The following is a 21,803-nucleotide window of genomic DNA, read 5'->3' on the forward strand; positions in this document are numbered from 1 at the left end:
TGATCTTGGTTCAAATGTCTAAGCATCTCATGGTCCAGTCAACCTGACACATAAAATTAACCATCACAATCATGAATGCCATAAAAACTGCTAATCACTGCCACCTCACTGATGTGAATGGCATGAACCATGAGCCAAAAGCCATAGTGTAAATGTGGAGTGTGTGTGTGTGTGCACATGTGTGCATTTGAAAGGTTTACTGGAAGTTTGACAGAAATTAACAAGAGCTGCTGAGAAAGGGGCTACTTCCCAGGTGTCCCAGTGGTAAAGAATCCACCTGCCAATACAGAAGACAAGAGAGACCAGGATTCAATCACTGGGTCGGGAATATCCCCTGGAGTAGGAAATGGCAACCCACTCCAGTATACTTGCCTGGGAAATTCCATGGACAGAGGAGCCTCGCGAGCTACCATCCATGGGGTCGCAAAGAGTCGGACTCGACTGAGCACAGCACAACTGAGAAAGGGGACATCCACCCAGGCAGCAGGTTTTCTGACCATAGAAGGCTGCATAGAAGGTGTGGTTTTTGATTCCAAACCCCCATCCAGCCTTCATAGTCACCAACTTTTGTGACTTCAGAGGGCTCTCCTCAGATATAGATTCCCAAATTAGGAATAACTATGGAATGATTTCAAGAACCCAGTGGCAGTCTGCTCCACCCAAACCTCCATCCTGTTCTTCGGGCTGAGCTCTCCTTGGGGAAGCCTGCACTGTCCCTGTCAACTGCCTTTCTTTGCTGACCCCCAGCAGCAGAAACTGGCCTGATGAGCCTGAGTGATGCTTGGCAGCCCTGTCAGGCATCGGGACAGCCTACAGGCAGAAGGCTTTAAGACCAGCATGACTGCACAGTGATATTCTACCCATGTTAACACGTGTATTTGTGGCTCACCAGCCCTGAAGTTCACTGTCAGCACCTGCTGTGCGTCAAAATGGATGCTTTCCTTTGGTTTCTGAGAGCAGTTCCACCTCAGCTAGGGTGTCAAGGTTCAGAATTTGAAAGGAGTTACTGTTAAATGTTGAGAGCTGCTCCTTATTATTGTAGCCATCATGGACCACGTGGGGTGTGACAATAGGAAAATTGCAGGTAACGTATCCGCTCATATTCGAGCTGTAATTAGATTTATAAGCTCTCCTGGAGGCAGAAACACCACCTAGGGCTGGGGCAGATCTCAGAATAAACACAAAACTATGTAAAGAAAATTAGCCCCCACTCTACGTTTCCTGTGCTTCCATGGTGGCTCAGACGGTAAAGGATCTGCCTGTGATGCAGGAGTCTCTGGACGCATCCCTGGGTCGGGAAGATCCCTCAGAGGAGGGCATGGCAACCCACCCCATCATTCTTGCCTAGAGAATCCCATGGAGAGAAGAGGCTGGTGAGCTACAGTCCATGGGGTCACAAAGGGTCAGATACAACTGAGTGACTAACACTACTGTAAAACTAGTTTGTTTCTCAGCTCTCTATTTTGGATTTGTTGATCACTTCTTCCCTTCCGAGGGTATTTCAGTGAGGACTGCTTTCTTGGGCCATGTAAATGGTGACAGTGTTTGCATCTCCAGAATCTCCTGCAGTCTGGTTATATAAATGGTGAGCACACACTATATTGTATTTCTCACAAGCATGTTTGCACTTGTAAAACTGAGTGTTCAATATATTTCAAAGCTTGTTTAAAGAATGGTCCTTTGGGCACGGCTGGTGAATAGCTGCATGGAAATGCACCCCAAGGCAGGGTAACAAGGCTGTGGAACAGATATGTCTCAATTAAGAAAGTCCCTCTGATAATCAAGGTAACTGCAGCAAACAAAGCTGGTGAGTCAGGAATCCTCCCAGGTGGGGCCGCCTGGCTTCATAACCACACAACAGGAAGTTTCATGGTCGGCACCCCTCCCCCACCCAGGCTGGGCTTTAGCCTGTTAAAGAGAGCAGGCTCACTTTGGACAAAGCCACCTCGCTGGGAGGTTTTTATTTTCTGCCTCTAGCATTTTGACGCACAAGTGGGGCTTCACTTGGGTCCAGGGCTCCATGCGTTCACAGCGCTTTTCCGTAAGTAATTTCAGCAAATTCCCAGAGCCGTGATAGAGGTTGACATCATTTCCATTTTATATTTTCTTTCTAGGCAGTTAGATTTTTAAAAAAAAATAATTTGTTAACTTTCACCTTTGTATTTTTCCTGCTTTGTCTGACTTTTTTGGGAGATAATTGCTTCACAGCATTGTGTTAGTTTCTGCTGTATAACAGAAGTGAATCAGTTACATGTATATCTCTTCCCTCTTGAGCCTCCCTCCTCACACCTCATCCCACACCCTCAGGTCATCACTGATCACCGAGCTGAGCTCCCCATTTTATAGGTAAGTCAACTGTGGTTTGGGCTTCCCAGGTGGCTCAGTGGTATTGTAGGCGACACAGGTACGGTCCCTGGGTCAGGAAGATGCCCTGGGCAAGAAAATGTCAAACCACTCCAATATTCTTGCCTGGGAAATCCCATGGAGAGAGGAGTCTGGTGGGCTACATACAGTCTGTGGGGTTGCAGAGTTGGACGTGACTGAGTGACTAAACAACAAGAACAAACTGTGGTTCAGCAAGTTGAAGACACTCTGAATTTCACAGCGAGTGAATAGAGCAGGACTCAGATATGTACCCAAGGCTCCTGCCGCCACCTCCAGCAGCATTCATCGCTGTAGAAGAGTGTCCTTTTGTCACCTCAGGGGCAGCGACTCTAATTTGGGGAGCCTAGTCCTTCCCAGGGTGCTCACTTTCTTTCTACTCTGATACAGTTCTCAGTAGTCACATTACTATTACTATTTTACTGTTGTACAGCTGAAAACTCACTTATGCGTAAACACTGCCTCGATCTGCCTTTTGTATGGGAAGCCTTCCCATTTCTAATTGTGGAATACAAGGCTTTTTTCCTTATGAGAAGCAATTTCAGGGGCTGCAGTTGGGTAAGCCCATATCAAAGACCAGGGATATTCTTTCTGGAATCCCCTGGATCCCTGGAGCTCTCCCTGTCAACGGGTACCTGATTTATTCAGTTTTAGGGTGACTTAGAGGGAGGTGAGGTGAAAGGAAGCTTTCCTGGCCTCTTTCTCCTCTGATAGCTTGTCTGTGGCTGCTGGAGACCCGGCTGAGGTTTGCTGGAGCCCCTGAACCAGCCGATGAACAAGCTCCTTCCAGGATTGTGGCCAACCAGCCCAGGTTCATGCATCTTGACTGCTAATCAGAAAAATCTGTTTGTACGTGGCTACTAGCTACAGCTCTGTGAATTCCTAGCTCATGTCCTGCGTCTCAACTAAACACTTACAAATACCTAGAAGAGGTCAAGGAAATTTAAAACTTTGTTTTAAATAAAACTTTGTTTTACAAATATAGGCATGCATGGTTTGCAGAAAAATCTCATAGCCACAATCAGTGTTTCTGAGCCAGAGTGGGAGCCACCTGAGTCCCATGGTCCTGGCACATGCTCAGCGAAAACACGTGTGTCTTGTTATGTGATGAGGCTTCCCGCCTGGCCTTCCTGGGCTCGGTTAATCACCAAGTACCCTGGGACGTCCCTGCGTGGCTGGGAGTACAGGTCAGGAGAGCACGTGGTGGAGGCTGGTTCCCCTCCAGCTTCTCTCCCTCAGCTGTGGCTTTCCCAGCAGTGGAAGCTGGCATGTATCTGGGCCTGTTTCCAGGAGATGGGAGAGAGACCTAGAAGGACCTTGTCTTCCTAAAACCGTGGCAGCCTTGGACAGAGGCAGGATTTTTTTTTTAATTTTATTGGAATATAGCTGATTTACAGTGCTGTGTTAATTTCTGCCTTACAACAAAGTGACTCAGTTATACGCACACAGACACACACACACATGCATATATATATTCTTTTTATGTTGTTTTTCATTGTGGTTTATTACAGGATATTGAATATAGTTACCTATGCTACACACACAGTGCTTGATTCTGTGTCCTCCCAGCATCATCCAGACACCCACACAGGTTCTCAGGAGATGGACTACAGATGGACAGTGGGCACATGTCTCCTGTGTATCAGTTCTTTTTTAAAAATAATTAATTTTAATTGGAGGATAATTACTTTACAATATTGTGATGGCTCTTGCCATACATCAGCAGGAATCAGGCATAGGTATACATGTGTCCACTGCATCTTGAACCTCCTTCCCACCTCCCTCCCCGCCTTATCCCCATGTGGGTTTCAGTGTGGACAGAGAAGCCATCTGTCTCCATTTGAGACTCTCTGAAGTCTTATTCTAGGAAACTCACCTCAGCTAGACTCCTTTGTTCTCAATACAGTTTAAGGATTAATTTCCATTTCACTTCTCTATAGGGTACTTGTCTGCATACAGGCATGCTTAGTCATGTCTGACTCTTTGTGACTACATAGACTAAAGCCCACCAGGCTCCTCTGTCCATGGGATTTCCCAGGCAAGAATACTGGAGTGGGTTGCCATTTCCTCCTCCAGGGGATCTTCCTGACCCAGAGATTGAACCTAAGTCTCCTGCATCTCCTGCATTGGCAGGTGGGTTCTTTACCACTGGGCCATCTGGAAAGCCCATAGGGTCCTTGTCAACTTGACCCAAATGGAACAACTGGGCCCTAATCCCTCCCTCCTTAAACTAAACCATATTACTCCAACTAGATGACTGTATATTAACTTCCATGAGAACTAGGAATCTGAACAACAGCACGTTTGCCCTTTTATTCCCAGACTCAATCTCAAGGAGCCAGGATTTTGCGTCTTCACAAGTGCCAGCGAGTCTCATTATCAGGCAAACTCAGCTAATGGGACTAGTTCCTTAAACCAGTATCTGTTACCTAAGTATCATCCTACATTTCTTCTATGTAATGCGTGCTTCTCCAAGCACTTGGCACTGTGTTTTCTGTTGAAATATTCTGGAATGTGTCAAGTAATGGCTGATCTCTTTTTCAGTGACTTGCCTGTGGGTGCTCAGCCAACCCTTTGGGGGAATAGATCCAGGTGGAGGCTTCTTGACCAATGTTCATCGGGATTTGACAAAAACAGCACAGTTTGACTCATCAAATATTTGAGACACCATTGTTGAGGTCCACCACTGTAGCAGATGAAGAGAACTGGCAGGATAAGATAGAGATGTGGGACCCAGTGTTTAATATTCAATACCACATCTGCCGTTGACCACGGAGAGTTTCAATTCCAAAAATTACATTTTAAAACATTACATATAAAAATAAAAATCATATATTGAAATGTATGAAAATACAAACTATAACACTGAGTAGAAAACCATGTATTAAGTTATTTCATACATTGCGATGATTTCTGGTGGTGGAAGCTTACGTAATGGTTAAAGATGTCAGGAGATCCTTCGGATTAATTTTTTTGTGACAGTGCAAGTCGCTCAGTCGTGTCCGACTCTTTGTGACCCCGTGGACTATACAGTCCATGGAATTCTCCAGACCAGAATACTGGAGTGGGTAGCTTTTCCCTTCTCCAGGGGATCTTCCCAACCCAGGGATCGAACCCAGGTCTCCCACATTGCAGGTGGATTCTTTACCAGCTGAGCCACAAGGGAAGCCCAAGAATACTGGAGTGGGTAGCCTATCTCTTCTCCAGCGGATCTTCCCAACTCAGTAATTGAACCAGGGTCTTCTGCATTGTAAGCGGATTTTTTACCAACTGAGCTATTAGGGAAGCCCCTAATTTTTTTTTTTTTTATAATTTTATGTATTTATTTATGGCTGTGCTGAGTCTTCATTGATGCATGGACTTTTCTCTAGTTGGGGAAAGCAAGGGCTCCTCTCTAGTTGAAGTGCTCGCGTTTCTTATTGCGTTAGCTTCTCTTGTTGCAGAGCACAGATTCTAGGCACATGGGCTTCAGTAGCTGTGGCTCGTGCTCTCTAGGGCACAGGTTCTGTAGTTGTGGCCCATGAGTTTAGTTGCTCCTCAGCATGTGGGATCTTCCTGGATCAGGGATAGAACCTGTGTTCCCTGCATTGGCATGTGGATTCTTATTTACTGGACCACCTGGGGAGTCTCCTTTGGATTAATCTGAATTCCCCAGGTAACTGCCTTCTAATGCCTGGGCTGCCCATGCCTCCCTCCTGCAGGGCTGACCTCACCTGTAAATGGCAGCACATCTTACCTGTTCTTTAGGGCCTGTGTACTGTCTAGGAAGGGCTTCTGAGGTGGTGCTAGTGGTAAAGAACCCGCCTGCCGGTGCAGGAGATGTAAGAGATGCTGGTTTGATTCCTGGGTCAGGAAGATCCCCTGGAGAAGGGCATGGCAACCCACTCCAGTATTATTGCCTGGAAAATCCCATGGACAGAGGAGCCTGGTGGGCTACAGTCCATGGGGTCACAAAGAGTCAGCCACAACTGAGTACACTGTCGAGGAAACATTTCTGTGGGACTCATCCTGAATTCTGTTTGAGTTATTTGCAGTGGGGCAGTTGTGTGAAACAGAGGAAAATCAGCTGAGGGGCGTGGTGCTGGAGAGGACTTGCTGCATCAGAGGCTACTGTCGCTGTCCTGCTCCCAGCCAAGCTCAGGTCCTCCTGTCCTCCCCCTGCATGCCACAGGCCATCTGATGTGTCTAGGGGGAGGTCAGCAGTTCAGCTCTGGACTGTACAGAATAATTTACTAAGAGATCAATATTGAGCAGCTGATGAGACTGACCACGGGAAAATTAAAGGCTCAGGATGGAAGGCTGGTGAAGGGTTAGCTCTTTCAGCTTAAAATTCTCAAAAGGAAATCTCTCTTTTCTGTTTTATATTTTTAAATCAACATTCTTTCCTTATTGTTTTTAGGAATAAATAATCAAGGAAGGAGTGAGGAAGTGTTCTCTTTCCTAGTGCTTGAACACCTTGGTTCAAAACTTATATAAGCTGTCGTGTTCTTTGTGTTTTGGGTGATTTAGAGTTTAATAATGTGGTTGATTGATAGGGAAAGAAATAATGGATTGTTCTCTTTGACTTCAGGTTGCTTTGCATGTCAAGTGTTGTTTTCTTCTCTCTGGAGTTTTGGAGACTGGCCGGCAGAGCAGCCTTGGTGCTGGAAGCCAGCATCTCGTGCTCAGCTCCATGGAGATGGTCACGTGCCTGCAGGGCCACAGTATCTGGTGTGTGGATATGAAAAGATACATGAGCTCTATCCTGCCCGCTCAGAGCTGAGAGTCTAGAAGGAAAAGCAGAGAGGGAAAATTAAATGCTGAATAAGAATGTAAGGAGGCTTAACACTGAGCAGACGACTGGCTCTGGGCTACAGACAGGCTTGCGTTCCTGCCCTTCAGCAGAGGTGTGGGTTAGCTGTGGCCCCAGGAGAAGCCTCCCCAGAGGACTGGGCTGTTAGGCCGAGCCTCGAAAAGCAGACAGAGGTATTGGGGAGATGAATGGAGGGGAGGAAGCAAGGACGCTCCAAACGTGGGAGCATCTCCTGGAGCCTTCCTCCTTCATAAATCCATCTCGTGTGCTGGGGAGATTTCATGGTGAGGTATGCAAAGCATGGAGCTGGTTGCCTAGTATTTAAGGTGCTCAATAAATATTAACTGTCATCTTGAAGGATTATGGTTAAAAGATGAGGTGTCATGAGACAGTGAATAAAGCAGTTGTATTTCCTTGGCTTCTATAACTTTTTGTAGGAGTCCATTACCTACTTTAGTTAGAATCCTGGTTTTGCCACTGAGTAGCTAAGAAACTAAGTAAATCATCTTTTGCTTTAAGCCTTGCTTTTCTTCCATGTAAAGCATGTCAGTTGGAGTGAGTGATGTCTAGTGTACCTCCCACTTTGAAAGAGAGCAGTTGACTTTGTTATAATGTATGAGGGGAACTGGAAACTAGTTTGCCAGTTTCTTTTGCTGATTTATACTCTTTCATCAGTCATACCTATTTGAATGTAAACTTATTTTACATTCCTATGGATATTAAAATGCTAAATTATTTGGGAATTAAAATTTAAGAATAGTTGTATAGAGCTGGCTGATATTTCATTTTTTTTTCTTTTCCATTATGGTTTGTTACAAGATATTGAATATAGTTCCCTGTGCTATACAGTAGGACCTGTTTTTTATCCATCCTCTATATAATAGTTTGCATCTGCTAATCCCAAACTCCTAGTCCATCCCTCCCTCACCCACTCTCAGCAACACCAAGTTTGTTCTCTATATCTGTGAGCCTTTTTCTGTTTTATAGATAAGTTCACCTGTGTCCTGTTTTAGATTCCAAATGCAAGTGATATCATATGATATTTGTCTTTCTGATTTACCTCACTATGCATCATAATCTCTAGGTCCATCCATGTTGTTGCAAATGGCATCATTTCATTTTTATGGCCGAGTAATATTCCATTATATGTATATACCACATCTTTATCCATTCATCTGTCAATGGACACTTAGGTTGTTTCCATGTCTTGGCTACTGTATACTGGCTGGTATTTCTTATATGGAAGTATTGGCTCCATCCTAAAATAAACAGTGTAGGAAATCAGAGAAGTCTATCTTTAGAAATGTGTTATGGCAGCTGTGATAACTGTAACAGCAGGTAATGCAGATGCAGGAGAACATTCTGAACTACGTGACTCACTAGGGTCCCTTTATTGTTTAGAAGGTGCTTCCTGCTGTACTCCTTTTCCTTGGTATTGTTACCAAATTAATTTTCCCGAAATCTCTTTGGTCAAGTCATTTCCCTGCTCAGAAGCCTTCAGTATGTCTTGTCTCACAGGTTAAGTACAGAAACATTAGTCTTCCTTGTCTGAGTTCATCTTCTCTTCCCTCTCTCACTCTTTTTCCTTAGAACATTTCTGTTCCTATGGGTATAATTTACTCACAGACCTGAAACACATCCCAGTGTTTCATGCCATCCTGGTTTTGATGTCAGCAGTCTCATAGCCAGCCAGACTCTCTGTATTACAAGACTCAAGTCAAGAAGGAGGATTCCCCATGTTGCAAAGAGCAGAAGTTGAACAGGAAACATTAAAATGTTTGTATTACAATTCTCCTTAGGCTGGGTGGAAGTGTGAGGCAGGACAGGCAGATGCAGAGGGTCAGAGAGCTCACAGAGTCATTCACTGGAGATGAAGAGAGAGGTGGAAGTGGGGGTGGGTAAGATGTAAACTGGAGATGCTGGACGTCCCATACGCTGAGGCCGAAGATGCCTCTGGAAATGAAGGTCAAAAAAGAAGAGGTGGGGGGGGACTTGGCATTCTTTGAGTCAAATGGGTATGAATCTGGCTCATAGAGGTACAAAGTCGTAGGCTGCAGGAGGTGAAGGGCAGGAGGAAGCCGGACACAGAGCAGAGGCTCATTGGGAAGCTGATTCGATGCTGTGGACGTGATCTGACAACAGGATCTTGAGTGTGAACTAAGTGGTGCTAAAAAAATCAAAAGTCTTACAGAAGCCAAGAGGGGCTGAAGAGCCCAACCCTGGATCTTTTCCTATAGTTCATGGTATTCAGGAGGAGTCTTTGGATTTGGGAAAATCCAGGCTGAAATAGAGGAAGTATGTTACAACAGAACAGGTTTTCCAGAGAAGACTTGAGAAATATTGGGCCCCGTAGACCAGGGTGAGCTGGGTTGGGTTTAAATCGTACAAGGAGAGATAGAAGTGGGTGTAGATTGTATATAGTTCAGGCTGGAAGGTAAACTGGAGACAAACGTTGGCAGTGGAAAACCACAGCTGACATATGGATGCCCCATACCTCTGGACCTGGGCTGCCTGCTGGCAGGGTGTTGGAGAACCAGCAAGTCTTTCCTTGTAAGAGAGAGACTGACCAGGATGTTTTCTGATGTTTACGGCCAACCATCTATAACCTTTAGTACCAGTAAAAAAAACAAAAACCTTTGGCGTCATTTAGCTTCATCCCAGTAAGTTTCTTTTAACCCATTTTTAGATGCATTTCAAGGTTTGAGCATTTCCAGTGAGTTCTGCCACTCTGAGTCACTCTTTGCCCAGTGTTAACTATTGTAACCTGAAGGGTACTTTTGCAGAAATATGGAATTTATTTCAACAATTTCCTACTCTGGCTCTTCCACCTGAACTTTCCAATGCAAACGCATCCTTGAGCTGTTAGTAAATATTATTATAGGGGAGGATCCTCAGGGTTTAGGGTGGCTAAGGAATTCAGTGGAGATATCAAGAGCAACCTACCATGTTTGTAACACAACTAATGATCAAATGTTAACAGCACGTTGGTTTGTGAAGAGATAGCTCTTTCACCATTAAAAGAAGGTAAGTTAAAGTTCAAGTCGCTCAGTTATGTCTGACTGTGACCCCATGGACTATACAGCCCATGGAATTCTCCAGGCCAGAATATTGGAGTGGGTAGCCTTTCCCTTCTCCAGGGGATCTTCCCAACCCAGAGATCGAATCAAGGTCTCCCGCGTTGCAGGCAGATTCTTTACCAGCTGAGCTACCAGGGAAGCTGGCGGCTCAGTGGTAAAGAAGCTACCTGCTGATGCAGGAGTGCAGGAGAACACAGGTTTGATCCCTGGGTTGGGAAGATCCCCTGGAGGAGGATATGGCAACCCACGCCAGTGTTCTTGCCTGGAGAATCCCATGGACAGAGGAGCCTGGTGGGCTACAGTCTGTGGGATCGCAAAGAGTCAGACATGACTGAGTGACTGATCATGCATGTTCAGTATACATTTATGAGCACTAATCTTAAAATCACTCATGGTAAAATGACCAACTTCTAGAGATAGGTATGAAATGAAATGTTGTTTTTGCCTTGGCACTTCACCGTCCCTCTCTTAGAGAAGGAGATTGGGCTTTGCTGTTGCTGCGATTTCCATTTCTACATTCCCGGGGACTCTGAGGGATCCTTCCGTGTGATCACCACTGCTCTGCAGTAATGTCCGTCTGTGTGTCTCATGACACGGTAGTGAATTCTCACCTCTTTCAAAGTGGTAATTAGACCTCATCATTTATTTTGTGTAGACACAAAAACTTCTCTTTATTGATTTCATCCAAATCTGGGAAACAGTATATCTACTTTTATTTCAAACTTAAGGGTTATTTTAGAAATGTCTTTTTTTGTTGTTTGGTTTCCTGAAACTCTAAAGGATGTCCATTTTTATGATACATGGCTAGAGAGGAATTTTCCAAAATGGTTGCTTTGCTTCTTCCAGGGGTCCCTTTGGCATTCTACAGCCTTCCAATTATATTGTCTTTGTTCTTGGCACAAACATCTCTGTTGTATTTGGAAAGGAATCAGGATTCGTATTGAATGGTGTATCTCTCAAATCAGTTCAGTTCCGTTCAGTCGCTCAGTCATGTCCGACTCTTTGCAACCCAGTGGACTGCAGCATGCCAGGCTTCCCTGTCCATCACCAACTCCATGTTTTTTGTTTTACCCGCGTCGTGGACAAATAGGTAATGTTCAAAGGAGGCCGCCCACTCAAGGGTGGGTAGTGGGTGCCCCCAGTGGCTCCGTGGGGAGGGAGGGTCAGGCAGGGCATAGAGATGGAAACAGAAGTCTGTTACCAGCCCTGGCCCTTGCCTGTGGGTGCATGTCTCTGTCCAGAAGGAGGGAAGCCTGGCTGTGTGAGCAAATACAGATCTTGATGTGAACACTATTCTCAGTGTGTTCATGTTTATAAGGACTTGTTCAGTTTTCAACAGCATGAAAATATTCAGAGAGCAGTATGAAAATAATACTAAATGCAGAATACTTTGTAGCAACCAAAATCCAAGATTTCAATCATTTTTAGTTTAGAAATGACCCACCCCTCTTCATTGACCCCTCTGATGGAGGAGTGTTGTTTCTCCTGGAATGACAATTGGAAATGACCACATATTCATTTGGGAGAGAAAATCCATTTGGGCTTCTAAAAGTTTTTCTATAGTTTCAAAAACATCAAACTGTAGGAATTACATCACTCTATTTATAGAGATTAGACTTCTTAGCATTAAAACCTTAGGCCTTTCAAGAGAAAAGTATGAATTTATGTTTTAAGTGCAGGGTTCTTTTCCATCCATTAGTGAAAATTATATCTAAACATACCATCTTGAAATTCAAGATTTCATCATAAACAACAAATTCAACTTAAAATGAAAAAAAAAAAACCCTTAGGTTTTAGAATCACTCCAGTTTTTCTTCTTTAACATAGAAAATTTAAGAATAATGCAATTTTATTTTTGTAGATTTTGAGGAAATTAGGAAATTCTTTTCATGATCACTGAAATACAAGAAATTAATATTGGACCACTTTTTTGAAAATTCACCTGTCCCCAGGAATTTAGATAATCAGACTTTTAATAATATAAAATAGTTAATATTTAAGTTTATATGCATATATGTATATATTTTATTTAGAAAGCCTGTGTTAAGCTAGTAATTCAGTTATTTATTGTAGTTAGGCACACTTTTGACTGGAAATTTTACTTTTCATATTTTGTCATTTCAAAGATTTCTTGTTTTTGAAGAAGTGATATTCTCCTAGATTAGTGAATTGTTAATCTACATTTTTCTGTCTACATTTTTTTCTTTCTTGAAGAATGTAAACATTTGTATACCCACACAGTTAAGGAAAAAAGAGCAAGTGTTACAAGATAATTAGAACAGTTAGAATAATTGTCTTTTCTGGATATGTAATACTTCAGTTGTTTATAGCTAAATGAAATGTAAAAGTATATTAGAGGAAAGAATAATGCATAAAATAGATCTAAATACAAGAGAAATTGTGCTTTGTTTGATAATGTGTAGATAGGTCTGCTACTGCTAAGTTGCTTCAATCGTGTCCAACTCTGTGCAACCCCATAGACGGCAGCCCACCAGGCTCCCCCATCCCTAGGATTATCCAGGCAAGAATACTGGAGTGGGTTGCCATTTCCTTCTCCAATGTGTGAAAGTGAAAAGTGAAAGTAAAGTCGCTCAGTCGTGTCTGACTCTTCACGACCCCATGGACTTCAGCCTACCAGGCTCCTCCATCCATGGGATTTTCCAGGCAATAGTACTGGAGTGGGGTGCCATCGCCTTTAGAATAAATGAAGAATGCCTATTTATGTATATGCATACGTGTGTGTATATATATATATATATGTATATATATGTATGTATGTATGTATGTATGTATATATGTGAGAAATTACATGTACATACACTCTTACGTGCATACACACCAAATACACTGAAACAAGTCTGTACTTAGTGTCACAAGTTTGTGGTGAAGAACAAATGTGATTTATCCTCTGTAATAGTTGATCCTTTCCATTGCTTTCCCATAATGCACTGCTGTGGATCCAGAGGAGTTTGTCAATAATCTATTTTTCATGCTCCAGGAGTGACCTGGTTCCTCAGAGAAAAGAGTGAACTCATCTTTGCACCTCACTTTAGATGTTTGGGAGTGTCGTTTGAGCTCATCAACAGAACTCATTTTTGAGCAGCTCACTGAATTTCAGAAAGCATCCTTTTCCGTGAATCCATGTTTGCGTGCATAGCTTAGTGAGCCGCCCACCACTGACTCCATCACACAAAGAAAGGGCACCAGGGTTTCTTACATGATGACAAATCCAGGGGCTGTGGTCTCTGCCCAGTGTAAAGGCCCATTCCAGAGAACAGGTGTAAGACTAAATGAACAGTGGCTGCTAGTCAGGCATTTTTATCCCATTTTGTTTTAAAGTTGACAGAGGATAAATATGCTTCTCAAACTTCTGGGGAGATTTGTGGTATTAAAATCATTGTCTCATTTAAAGCTATTTATACTCAATTCAAAATATGATGCACAGCTTCATATTGCAAAGAAATTTCCCCTGACCCTTGAGTAACCTCTGGGAACTTCAGTCTCTGGCCATCTAACCACTGTAGTTGACAACCTATCTTACTTATTTGGTTTAACTCCACTTGGAGTGGTCATCCTCAGATTAATTTAAAGTGAGGACTTTCCATCCTTTATGTGACAAGAAGGTCTAAATACTTTTCTGAGAAGGAAATGGTCTCTATACAGATGCTCCTAAGTTTTGAAAGAAGATTACTATGAATTATTTTGGAAATAAGTGTAGAATTGGGCATTTATAATTTTAAAGCCTTTTAATTGGATTTATAATAGAATATGCCACCTCCTCCCTGACCCCCACCAGAAAAACCCTACAACTTTTTAGGTGCCTAGAGATAGGAAAACTTCAATTTACTGGAATTAACCTTAGGATGAATACTGGAGTTAGTTGGAAAAGTAGATTAATCTTCAAGGTATATGTGCTCAGTCATGCCTGACTCTTTGTGACTGCGTGGACTATAGCCCACCATGCTCCTCTGTCCCTGGGATTTACCAGGCAAGAATACTGGAGTGGGTTGCCGTTTTTCCTCCAGGGAGTCTTCCTGATTCAGGGCTCAAACCTGCAACTCTTTCATCTCCTTCATTAGTGGGTGGATTCTCTACCATGAGCCACCTGGGAAGCCCAAGATATAATCCAGTTAAAAAAGGATTGTGTCAAAATGTCTTCTGAGAAGCCTAGCCTATCAGCTTGGATGCCTTTGTGTGTGTGTGTAAACACTGAAATGAAATTTTGGGGTAAACTTGAGATGGTCCTGAAATGCTGTTACTGGAAAAGAAATAACTGATACAGGGGATGTAGGGGAGTTAGGGGGTGGGGCGTTGGGTAGACCTGAAAGAAGAGAGAAGTGGAAACCTGATGGCTGGTGGGAGAAGAACAACGAATAGGTGTATGTTCTTGAGGGTTTGATGCAAGCACCCTAATTTGCCTCCCTTGACAAAATCTTGAGAATAGTGTTAGATGGTTATCAGTTCCTTCTATAAGCACATTCTCTCCGGTGGACCCAGAAGGTAATGATTTCTGCTTTTAGTGGGTACAGGACAAAATGGAAGCTAAACGCATGACATAGAAGCTGGAGGACGAGAGGAGAGCTGACAACAGGGTTATGTAGACAATAACATAGAATCCATGCAGCTGTGGATAACATTTGATCACTCGAATGGCTTCCCCAGTGGCTCAGTGGGTAAAGAATTTGCCAATGCAGGAGAACATGGATTCAATCTCTGGGTCAGGAAGATCCCCTGGAGAAGGAAATGGCAACCCACTCCAGTATTCTTGCCTGAAAATCTCATGGACAGAGGAACCTGGTGGGCTACAGTCCTTGGGGTCACAATGAGTTTAAATGTTCTTTTAAAGAACATTTCTGTCCATATAAATAATTTGAAGGTGATCCCACATTTTAAACAAAGAGTATGTGTAAGTCTCTTTGATCTGTCTCTCTTCCTTTCCTTCCATCTGCGTTGCTGCCCAGTATTCCTACCTGGGTAGATGTGGTAACTTCTCTGGTCCTCACAGTCACTGTAGTAGTTATAATAAAGTGTTTAGATGTCCATTATGTAAACTGATACATTCATCTATACTGAATTTTTTTCCACTACGCTCATCTACAAATTAGACACCAACTGGGTAGTTCTATCTCCTGCTGATTTCTGAGAGTGCTTTCTTTAAGCATGTTTTCATTGAAGTGCATCAAATATGTTATTACATAGACCATGTGTTCATTATTTCAAGTTGTCTTCTGTGGCATAAGACAGTTTATCCTTAAAAAATTACACGCACGTATAGGTATAATATCTTATACTTGTATGTGTGTGCTCAGTGGCTCAGTCTTGTCTGACTCTTTGCTACCCCATGTACTGTAGCCCCCCAGGCTCCTTTGTCCATGGGGTGTCCCAAGCAAAAATACTGGAGTGGGCTGCTATTTATTCCTCCAGGGGATAGCAAAGCACAATTTACAATGCAAATTTTCAGTTATGCTCTGGGGTGGGGAAAACAGCTTCCCAAAAGCAGGTTTCATGGGTCCATTTTACATTGAGGTGGCCATGGTGAGTGACATCACCGGTACAAGGCCATTGGCTCTCTGCACCCAAGGATTTTATAGCTGGAAATGTCTCTGTGCTACATTTGCCAAACATTCTGGGCTCACCTGTTTGAGAAGCAAACAGGGGGATGTCCAAGGTGAAGGACAGAGAGAAAATATATCTGGCCACCTGTCAAAGAGCGCACCACCTTAGACAGGTGGTGGTTAGTCGTTCAGTCATGTCTGACTCTTTGGACTCTTCGGACCCACCAGGCTTCTCTGTCCGTGGAATTCTCCAGGTAAGAATACTGGAGTGGGTTGCCATGCCCTCCTCCAGGGTATCTTCTTGACCCAGGTCTCCTGCATTACAGGCAGATACATTACTGTCTGAGCCACTAGAGAAGCCTTGTTAAGGACCAAGTAGGAAATGCTGGTTTCCTAGAGGAGCTATTTAAATGCCCTCTGACAAGGACAAGGGAGAAGGCAATGGCACCCCACTCCAGTACTCTTGCCTGGAAAATCCCATGGACGAAGGAGCCTGGTAGGCTACAGTCCATGGGGTCGCTAAGAGTCAGACACGACTGAGTGACTTCACTTTCGCTTTTCCCTTTCATGCACTGGAGAAGGAAATGGCAACCCACTTCAGTATTCTTGCCTGGAGAATCCTAGGGACGGTGCAGCTTGGTGAGCTGCCGTCTATGGGGTCACACAGAGTCGGACACGACTGAAGCGACTTAGCAGCAGCAGACCAGGACAAGGCAGTGTTCAAGCTGCATAGCACGCAGCCTGGACGGCCCTGAGGAGGTGACCCTTCTGCTGAGCCTTAGAGGATACCCAAGAGTGCTCCTGTAAAGATGAAAAGTGGGAACGAATTCCAGACTGAGAAGGGGCATTCGTGGAGACATGGAATGGTTAATATACTTTTAATTTTTATTTTAGTTTTCAACCATCTAGTGTCCATTACATGAAATGGGTGTCTCATATGTTGAGACACTTATAGCCCACGTATGAGAGCTTATAGCCCAACCTTGATATGTGTGTTTTCCTGAATTCATTTTTATTTTTCTTAAGTGACTGCACAGAAGATAGCTTTTTGGTCAAGATCCAACTAAAATAGGAGGCTGGTTAGCAATAACATTAGAGATTATTGGGATGCCTATAGAAACCCTAAATAGCAAATTTTTATGTTTGCTGTGCATTTGTAAACTTGGGAAGAAGCCTCCTCTTGAACTGAGTTGAGCAGAGACACAAGTTGTTTATGTTTGTCATGCTCCCCTCATGGTCACAGAGCGTTAGACTGGCCCTCCAGGCAGAAGTAGACATCTGCCCCTGATGAACTGAGAAGGGAACATTTATCAGAATGACATCACTCTTTTTAAGAATTCTTTAAGGAAAGGAAAAATAATTAATCTACAATGTTAGGGGATCAACTCCTTAAGGAGAGAAAAAAAATGTGAGCACAAATTGATGGATAAATTCATTTTCCTTTCTCATGTAAAATTGTTGTGACATGTTAAAATAATTTATGTAATTATAGAAGGAAATTGGATTTTCTTTCAACCTTTATATATGTGTGGTCTTAGGATTGCATATATACTGAATATTACGCTAGAAACTGAATGATGACCCAGAAGAGTATAGTTGACATTTGGTTTCATTAAAGATTAATAGTAGCCTGGCCTTGTGAGTTTTACCATATCACAAAAAGCAAGATTTAGTGGCTGGGGCTCTGGATTATGTATTAGGTGGCAAGGCTTCTGGTCCGAACTGCCACTCACTTACTGATGCTCCTGATTACCAGGGCTCACTCTAATTTCCCCACCCATAATAACAGCAGTGATGCTATTCATAACCACTGCGCCCAGATAGATGGTCGAGACAAATAAGTTAATGTCTACAGTGCTCAGTTGCTTCAGTCGTATCTGACTCTTTGCAACCCCATAGACTACAGCCTGCCAGGCTCCTCTGTCCATGAGATTCTCCAGGCAAGAATACTGGAGTGGGTTGCCATTCCCTCCTCCAGGGGATCTCCGCAACCCAAGAATCCAACCCACGTCTCCTGTGTTTCCTGAACTGGCAGGTGGGTTCTTTACCCCTGAGCCACCTGGGAAGTCCAGTAAACGTCATCTGTAAGAACCGTTACTAGGTTGCTCGTGCTCAATTGTATCCAACTCTTTGTGACCCCAGGGACTGCAGCCTGCCAGGCTACTCCATTCATGGGATTTTCCCTGCAAGAATACTGGGGTGGATTAACATTTCTTCCTCCAGGGGATCTTCCCGACTCAGGGATCAAGCTCGTGTCTCCAGACTCTTCTGCATTGCATGCAGTTTCTTTACCCCTGAGCCACTGGAGTCTCTACAGGCTCTAGGCTTCCTAGAAAAGTAATGAATAAAACTGCAACAGAAATGCCTTCCAGAGAGCATTGATCACTACTTCACTCTTCAGAAGAGGAGCACACTGAAAGCCTAGGAGGTGGTGTAAATGCCACTGATATAATGAGATGGAGGAATGCAGTGGAAGGCACAGTGGGTTGGCCTTGGATCAAATTTGTCACTCATTGTTTGTGTGACTTTGGACGAGTCACCTGAATGCGATGGCATCTCTTTCATCCTCCTTAATGAGCAGTAACGTGCCTGAGAGTTGCAAGAATTAAATGTGGCACATCGATTCATTATAATGTTCAGAGGCATGCACAGGAAATTCTTCCCAAAGTTCCCTCTTCAGTTTTGGCCCACGGAGAGAAATACATTAACAGCATCATTATCCTATAGAGTTGACAAAATGATGTGGTACACAGATGATAATTCGGTCACTATTTCTAATAGTTTTGCCGTCTCTCTAGCCTTTACATTTTTAGACTCTGCAGCAGTAGAAAAGAAAACACCTTTTATCCTTCCTTCTCTTTCTTATCCCTTCTGATTGTCATGGACTCAAAGGATGAGGACTGGAGACTGAATTTTATCTCTGTTAAATGGACTTGAAGTTCATTGTGTATATAAACATAGAGCTGACAGGGTTGTTCTCCTGAGTCAGCCATGAAACACAGAGTAAGGGAAAGAAGATCCTCCCAAGAAACCCGATTATTATGTAATAGAGGGGCACTATCACCTTTTTCCAATAATCAAGGGCAACCAGAAATAAAACTTTAAAAATCTTACCAAGGAGAAACCTAGAAGGTGAGTTTTCATATACGTGAATCATTGCAGTGAACTGTTCACACATTCACGTTAGCTCTTTTTTGTTGAAGTATCTGTGGCAAAAAGTATCTGAATATCCAAGCTCATTACTCTCCACTTAAAGAAACCACACCCCACCCCATCCTTTTTTTAATACATATGGTGAAGTCATCCGGATCCCCTATACAAATAATATTTAATTTATTTAAATCTCACTGATGGTATTCTTATTGTGGGTTCACATGTCTTTAGGGCAAGCCACCGTCTTTTCGGTATTACTGTAAAGTGTGTGTCTAAAAGATAATGTATGTGATTAAAGACAATTTCCCTGGTCCTGTGAATATTCAGAACTCAAGGGGGGAAAGTCTAAGACTTATGCAATGCCCTAGATGACGCTTTTTTACAAAACGGTGTTTTAGTAAGGTGAAAGTACTTCTGAAAATATTTATAGATGCCATGGGCTTCCCTGGTGCCTCAGATGGTAAATAATTTGTCTGCAATGCAGGAGACCTGGGTTTGATTCCTGGTTCGGGAAGATCCCCTGGAGAAGGGAATGGCTACCCACTCCAGTACTCTTGCATGGGGAATCCCATGGACAGAGGAGCCTGGCGGGCTACAGTCCAGGGGGTCGCAGAGAGTCAGACATAGCTGAGTAACTATCATAGATGCCTTGAGAATTTTTAAACCGTCTAGAACATGGAGCATACTGTGTGCTCCAGGGGGTTTTCAGTATGTTTGCTTTGTCTACTGAATCCCTTCTTGGTCTTTTAGTGCAATTCCAGCCCGATTATGAGGTGTTTATATTGTGCTACACACTATTCTTGCAGGGTTTTTTTTTCTTCCACTTTTGGTGAATGGGTTTGTTCATCCGTGGTATGAAAAGAAAAAGCTGACTATCACCCAGTGCAGTAAACACCCATTCTGCAACGTTGTTTCACGTTGTTTCTGTGCCGCAGAAGAGCACAGAATGTAAATGTGCCCCATGGAATGTCTCTGTAAAGACCGTGATTTTTCTGAACCTCTGGCATTCGTATCACCAAAGCTTCCCTGAGCACAGTGCTGGTGGCCTTCTCCCAGACTTTGGTTTCCACTGCAGAGAGGGGACTTTGTTGTAACTGGTAATAAATCTGTGTCAACCCTGGGCAGAAACACTTGTGAGGAGGGCTTCCAGAAAGTTCTTAGCATCTGGCTGTCTTCTGAGTCATGCTTAGTGGGCACTAAGATTGCATTGGGCAGTAACAATTACTTTTGTGCGTAATGACAATTCAGCATTTCTGACCTTGGCCTTGGTTGACATGAGCTGGCCGCTTCAAGCCACCTCTTATAAGAGCTGTGATTTACTAGTTAAGCTGTTTTGGTTCCAAATAACAAAAACCAATAGCTCAGTGGTGAAGATTCCACCTGCCAATGCAGGAGGCGTAGATTTGATCCCTGGGTTGGGAAGATCCCCCAGAGAAGGGCATGCAGCCCACTTCAGTATTGTTGCCTGGAGAACTCCATGGCAGAGAAGCCTGGTGGGGTACATTCTGTGGGGTCACAAGAGTAGGACACAACTTAGCAACTAAACAGCAACTTATGTTTACTCTTCTGTATCATGTATAAAACAAAGGACCTTTGCCTGAATTTGATAATATCAGTTTCTTCATCAAAAATCCAAATCTACTTCTAGAAAAACACTATAAATCATTGTTGAAGTTAAATCTTGATCTATTCACTTAAGGATTAGTGTTTCAGAATTTGAGTGTCATAATTCAATATTTTTCATATAAATAAGTTATGTAGACAGTTATTTTGTGTTCCTAGTTACATTCAATTTCTATGCAGAGAGATTGCCTGATAATTAATTTCCTATGTCCTGGGGTGATGAAAGAAAAGAAGAAATTGGAAGGCCCTTTAAGAAAACGGAAGGCCCAGCATCTTTGGCACCTGAGAGTTATGGGGCTTTCACATTCCTCTGGAATGCATTGTGTATGGAAATGTGTACAGATCCCTAACTGATAACCTAATTTTTCTTCTTGGAGGGGACCAGGTAGATCCTAGCAAAATGCTTAGCCCTTAGGATCACTATAGAAAAAAATTATTAAATGTAGATACAGGATGTGCGTTTTTAGATTTATAGTTGGTAACTTCGGCTGTTTTTAATTCAAGGACAGTATGAGTTATTGTCCAGAACTTGCTCATTAAAGTCATATGTGCAACTCAGCTTCAATTAAAAACAACTCACATGAGCATTATTCTCTGTGCCACCTCCTAGAGCCCTACTTAGCAGTTCCCATAAGCAATATATTATTCGTTAATTAAGCTAATATTTATTTAGTACCTACCACCTCAGACACTGGAGTTAGGAGTCTTTGTAATAGTCTGGGTAAAAGATTGTAGCTTGGTTTGCCATGTTGAAAGTGTGTATGGTTTCAGATACACAGCAAAGTGATTCAGTTTTGCATAGGCATATATATATATTCTTTCTCAGATTATTTTCCCATGTAAGTTATTGCAAAGGACTGAGTAGAGTTCCTGGTGCTATACAGTAGGTCCTTGTTGATTATCTATTTTATATATAGTAGTGTGTATCTCTTAATTCCAAACTCCTAATTTATCCCTCCCACCCTCAACCTTTGCCATTTGACAACCATAAGTTTGTTTCTTATGAGTCTGTTTCTGTCCTGTAAATAAGTTCATTTGTATCACTTTTTTAAGATTTCATATGAAAATATAAGTGATATCATATGAAATTTATCTTCGACTTAATTCACTTAGTAAATCAGCTGTGTATGCTTAGTCACTGAGTTGTGTCTGAGGCTTTTGCGACCCCCTACTCCAATATAAAATGAGAATGTTTTAAATTTTTTAGAAAATCATAAAGGG

General features: G+C 42.9%; 1 protein-coding gene across 11 annotated transcripts in view; it reads left to right on the top strand.

Moving 5' to 3' along the window:
* PTPRM (protein tyrosine phosphatase receptor type M) overlaps nucleotides 1-21,803 on the top strand; it is a 649,319-nt gene that overhangs the window by 319,343 nt on the left and 308,173 nt on the right. The window lies entirely within an intron of this gene.

This window comes from Giraffa tippelskirchi, chromosome 14, assembly GCF_054371585.1.
Source record: "Giraffa tippelskirchi isolate mGirTip1 chromosome 14, T2T-mGirTip1v1.2.pri, whole genome shotgun sequence".
In the NCBI taxonomy this organism is placed as follows: Eukaryota; Metazoa; Chordata; class Mammalia; order Artiodactyla; family Giraffidae; genus Giraffa; species Giraffa tippelskirchi.